This window comes from Carcharodon carcharias, chromosome 2 (genome assembly GCF_017639515.1).
Source record: "Carcharodon carcharias isolate sCarCar2 chromosome 2, sCarCar2.pri, whole genome shotgun sequence".
Taxonomy (NCBI): Eukaryota; Metazoa; Chordata; class Chondrichthyes; order Lamniformes; family Lamnidae; genus Carcharodon; species Carcharodon carcharias.
This window is the reverse complement of record NC_054468.1, coordinates 113,343,502-113,349,713: the sequence shown is the minus strand read 5'-3', so window position 1 is coordinate 113,349,713 and position 6,212 is coordinate 113,343,502.

Genomic DNA, 6,212 nt, shown 5'->3' with positions numbered 1-6,212 from the left:
TGCTATGTAAATGCAAGTTCTTTCTTTCAGACTATTTTTCTTCAGATTCACTGCAGTCTCGGGTAAATAAAAGAGGAAAGAATCATGAAAGAGCCATGAAGGGAATAAGATTTGACTGCTTTCAAGGTCTCCCTACTTGCTTCCTTCTCATGGATCATGTTGTTCAGGTTGGGGTCATTAGGTGGTTTTATCCAGATCTTTGACCTGCCAAGCAAAATTGTTTTCTTTTTAATCCTTTCATGGGACATGGGCATCACTGGCTAGGGCAGCATTTACTACCCATCCTTAGAGAGAATTTCAGAGTCAACCACATTGCTCTGGGTCTGGAGTCACATGCAGGTCAGGCCAGATAAGGACATTAGTGAACTAAATAGATTTTTACAGTCATCATTAGACTTTCAATTCTAGGGTTTTATTGAATTCAAATTCCACGATCTGCTGTGGTGGGATTCAAACCCAGAGCATTACCTTAGGTCTCTGATTTACCACTCCAGTGACAGTACCACTACGTCACCAATACAGAACCAAAGCTAGGCAACTAAAGCAGCCACACATTTCAAATATTTTTGCCTGAATTCTAGAGCTTCTTGGGAAGAAATGGTACAGACTATGCACAAGCAGTCTCGCACCCCAATACAGCCAGACAGAAATAGTTGGCATTAGGAGTTTGACGCTTTAAAGCCTTCCCCAGCCCACATAACCAGCAGAATTGAATGAAGAATCCACCTCGATATAGCAGATGGGCTATTTAGAATTGAAATGTGGCTGCAAGCAAATGAGATGAATCATGGTATACCCCCCCTATTTGCCGCATCACAAAGGTTTAAACAGAGGTCATTCTGGCGTGATTAGTATAACTTGTCATAAAGAATTTTACAAGGTGTTTGACCCTATTAGCTAAAGAATATACTTTTTATGGACATCCTTTTAAACTGCCCTATTAAAAAAAAATTTATGTTGTTTAGAATAAAATATATGCACTAGTTTATCCTACTGAATGCAACCATTTGGCCCATCGGGTCTGCGCTGGTTCCTGACTACAGCAATGCAAAACTTAATCACACTGCCCTGCTTTTACCCATAAATCTATCTTCCTCTTGGAATGATGGAGCCATATCAACTGTTGCTTTGATATGAATGGTGTTAGGGGCTTTGAAAGGTGTTAGGGCTTTTGCCTTGTAGTGCACAGTTAGTGTCCTCAATTAAAGTGGATGCCAGAGTGAGTTGCAATGAACTTAGTAAACCTTTCTAATGGTTGATGAGGTGTGGAAACACAATAGGTTGGTAGAGAAGAATGGGGCGGAGATTTTGTAGAAGTTCCTTTGGACTCCTGCCTTACCTCCAGCAGACAACTGGCATTACGCACAGGGAAATGGCTGTGGAGGTCTGGTCATGTGGGAACTCTGCCATGGGATCTCCTTTGCCTAGTAAGGAGCAGGATCTCCGTGGCAATATAGCAGCCTCCGCAAGACGTACCTGGGTACTGCTGGCCCCTTGGAGAATATCTCATTTTCCTGATATGATAACGGTGCACATCAATGCTCAGAGGCCAGGTAGAGAATTGATGTGTTTGGGGAATGGATGTCTCAGTCTACTCTTCCAGCAATGCTAAGCAGGAATCAGAGCTCCTAGCAGTTGAGCTTTGGCAAAGCACCCAATGTGGTGGCTTGTGGCAGTCTGATCCGTACTATTGAGGCTGTGTAGTGGTAATATCTCTGGACTGGTAATTCAGCCGTCCAAGCTAATGCTCTCTTGACCCGGGTTCAAATCCCACCATGCCTGTTGGCAAAATTTAAATTCAATGAATTAGCAAAAAAAGAAAAATCTGAAATTAAATGCTAGCCTCATTAAATGGAGCGATCAACGTTTGTTGTCAAAATCCAACTCATTCATTAATGTCCTTTAGGGAATGAAATCTGTTGCCCTTACCTGACCTGGCCTACACGTGGCACACAGCAATGTCGGCTGACCCTTAACTGCCCTCTGAAGTGGCCCAGAAAGCCACTCAGTTCAAGGACAATTAGGGATCAGCAAGAATTTCTGGATTTGCCAGTGACACCCGGGTCCCATGAAAGAATTTTAAAATGTGCCGTCACATTAACACCCCTCCAAATTTTGTCTTGGGGAGCACCATTTAAATGCTGGGACCATGTTGTGAGGAATTTCATGTACAGTGTTGATAGGAAATCCCTTTATAAGAACTCAAAGCTTCTTTTTTGTACTTGTGGTGCGATTGCACACCGGAGGAGATGAATATAAACTAGACTCTCTCTCCTGTGAAGGTGAAGATTTAGAGAATATACACAGTGGGAAAAGGTAGGAGTGAGGACGTGGTGTGGTCAAAATGAGCTCTGTCAGCCTGGTGACAATGAGCCTGTAGTGCTCAAAAATTGCCCTGTTCAAATTTCATTCCCACCTGGGGTCATTTTCCCAGCAGTTTTAGTAAGGATGGATAAGATGCCCACTCAGGTGGCTATTGGCTACCAATATGCACTCCGCCATAGATGTAAGGCAATGAACAGCTCATCAGCAGCTAAGAGGATCGTTAAGAGACCACTTCAAAACCAGGCTAGGTTTTACAAAGGGTTTGTCAGGCCAGGAGGAGCACAAATATTGCTTTTTCTGAGATCATTCTCCCGATTGTTGTTTTGAAGCAACCTACAAAGCTCTATGTTTGCACCAACATTTCATTTACAGATTTAGCAAGTGTAATTTGTTCTCTAAAGTTACACGACAGAAGGAGGACATTTTTCCCATTGTTGTGGTGTCAGCCCTTTGTTAGAGCAATGCCAAATTAGTCGTTCTGCTCAGCTGTGTACCCATCATTTGGTATCTTCTTGTGCCTCAAATATTTATCCAAATTTCCCTTAAAAGATGCAATAACGTTTGCCTCAACCATTCCATGTTCCAGTGACCCTTCATGTAAAGATATCTACCTCAACTTCTCCACTCACTATCAGTGGCACTTATAAGCTGATGCCCATGGGTCACTGACTACCGAGCTACAGGAAATATGTTTTTCCACTCCCTCTATCAAAACCCTTCAAAATTTTAAAACCATCTACTAAATCTGCTTGAGTGGAAACAAATTCAATATTGTGCTAACTTTGCCTAAGCCTGAAACATCTGTGGACACAGAGAATGGAAGTGGGCCCAGTGATTCCTTGTCTGCATCATTTTCAATCCATTTCCAGATTGAACCATTTGTTCACAGGATTGCCCACCCCTAACTGCCCTTGTTCAGAGGGCACTTAAAAATCAAGCACATTGCTGTGGGTCTAGAGTCACATTCAGGCCAGATCAGGTAAGGACAGCAGATTTCCTTCCCTTAAGGGCATTAGTGAACCAGATGGGCTTATATGACAATGGTTTCATAGTCATCATTAGACTTAATTATAGATTTTTATTGAATTCAAATTCCACCATCTGCTGTGGTGGGATTAGAACCCAGGTTCCTAGAGCATTACACTGAGTCGCTGGATATCACTAGGCACCACCTCCCTATTAATCCTAATCTCACATTCCTCCCTCAGAAGGCACCCACTCATTGTTTGTACATAATTCCATTGGTGTTGGGTCCTCACTGGTGTTCTCACAATAGGGCCATTGTTTATGTATGATAATAACGTTAATAATAACTACAATTTATACAGTGTTCTGAATAGTTAAATAGCTCATGCTGAAGTACAGGGCAGTGGACAACTAGTGGACAGCAAGGTGGAGGGGAAAAGAAGTTGAGAGGTGGCCAAAGAATGGTTAAGGGGAGGTATTTAAGAAGGCTCTCCATAACAAGGAGAAAGATGTTGAGGGCAGAGCAGGAATTTCCAGAGGAGGAGGGATAGTGGCTGAAGGTGTGGCCACTACTGGAGGAGCTAGGGGAGTAGGGAACAAAAATTAGATCATAATTGAGCAGGATGCATGCAGAGATACATAGTTAAGGGAGCCTGGGACAGGATACCATTCGAATACAAGGAATCAATTCGTTGGACTATAAAAAGTCAACAGAGTTTGATGAGAATGGAGTTGCTAATGGTGCAGTCCTGGCAGTGGATATGTACGCAGCCTATGGCATTTTGAGTTTTAGCTTATTGCTGGCTGGGCCAGGGAGAGTGGTGGAAAATAACAATCAAATACTGAGGTAATAATGATACAGGTAAGGGTTTTGGCTAGCAGAATGGGAGAAGTAGGGGTGGAGATGGACTATAATTTGGAGGTGAAAGAAAGGGAAGCTGAGCTCAGGGGAAAACAGTACACCATGGCTCTGTATCTCAAGGATTAGCCGGAGGTGGGAACTAAAGGAATTGGTGGCGTCAAGGTGGGAGGTGTGTCGATGTGTATGGGAAGTGAATAGAATACTGAGTGTTTGTGGGATGTTTGGCTGCTGTGGGGATCACAGTGAAGCCCAATCCTAACCTTACCAAAATATCCCCAAATTCACGTTTCCAGCTGGGAGGTGGTCGCTGGATAGTGATTAGCACCCACCCCCACACCCCACTCCGTTTCATGAACCCAGGAATCAGGAGGCGAATTGTGGTCAGTCATCCTACTGTTCCAATTGAGATTGAATAATCTGGCACCAATCCCAAATGAAACCTGAAGCACTGTGTGATTTGAATGATCAACTCATCGGTCCACTCACTCAGCTGTTTTTGCAACCATCACACTCTAGTTCATTCCTTGTGTTTGTACAACACTCAAATGGTGTAAATCTATTTGGCTGTTGACCTGAACTTGTTTAATCTCTGAAAATGAACTTGAATAAATGCTTGGCAGTTCTTGATAAAAAGATCATGGAGCACTCGCTGCCTCTCTCTGGAGTTGAGTCATTTGCAGTGATCAATTGCCAAAATCTGTGGCTTCTTCCATCATTGTGTTTATGTCCTGGAACTCGTACATCTGCCTCTGGTCACGCAAACGTGGCTGTTTAGGCAGAACTATGCATGTTTAGCTCGAGGATTTATGCACTGGAGAAATTTCCAAAGGCTAAAGTGTTTTTCTTTTCTGTTTGATATTTGCTGCTGATTCAAATTCCCTTCACTTGGGAATAAGATTTGGAGGCAAAAATTATGAAATGAAACAGCTGCATGCCTTATCATTTTGTTTAATGGGGAATTTTCATTTCATTTATGTTTGTGCTGTCTCATTTTTGTCGCATCCGTAAAAATGGAGAGCACAACAGATTTTCCCTTTGGATAGTTGTGCACCCATGGCTTCTGAACCAGGTATGGTCAAGGTCATTTACAATGATTAAATCTCACTTTACAGAGATGATGGCTCCTTAGCTGTGATTTACCTTGGTGGAAGCAATACTACTGCCAACAGTAACAGAATTTTCTACGTGGTACAAGAGGTAAAAATGTAATAGACTTTCTCGAACTTATCTCTATCTGGGTGGAAAGGAACTGCTGACAAATAAGCAGAGGAGTGGGGGTCCAAGTTGTAATGAACATTTCATTATTCTGTTTATTGCTCTGTGCTCCTAATACTAGTAACTGCTACTAGTAATACATATTAACACATACATTTATATAGACCACTGTTGTGGCAAAATGCCTCAAACTACTTCAGTTAATTTTTTTTTGGAACACAGTTACTGCTGTTGGGCATGTAACAACATCAACTTGCATTTATATAGCACCTTTAGCATACTGAAATGTCTCAAGGTGCTTTGCAGGAGTGTTATCAAAAATCTTTTTTCACACAGAATCACAGAGTGAGATATCAAGGCACACGGGGAAGGGCTTGGTCAAAGAGGTAGGTTTTAAGGAGCATCTTAGAGGATGGGAAGGGGTTAGAGGAACAGTGAGGTCTAGGGAGGTAATTTCAGAGCTTAGGGCTCAGGCAGCTGAAAGTACAGGCGCCAATGGCAAAGCGATTGAAATCGAGGATGCACAAGATTGTCATAATTGGAAGAGCACAGAGATCTCAAAGATTTGTAGGGTGGGTTCCAGAAATAAGGATGGGCGAAGCTACGGAGGCATGCAAAAACAAGGATGAGAATATTAAAGTTGAGTTGTTGTCAAGCGGACAGTAATGTAGGTCAGTGAGCACAGGGGAAATGGGTGAATGAGACTTCTTGCAAGTTAAAATGTGGGTAGTAGAGTTTTGGATGTGACAAGTTTATAAAGGGTGGAAGATAAGGGACTGGCCAGGAGAGCATTGGACTAACCAAGTCTAATGGTAACAAAGTCCACTTTATGTACAATAATACA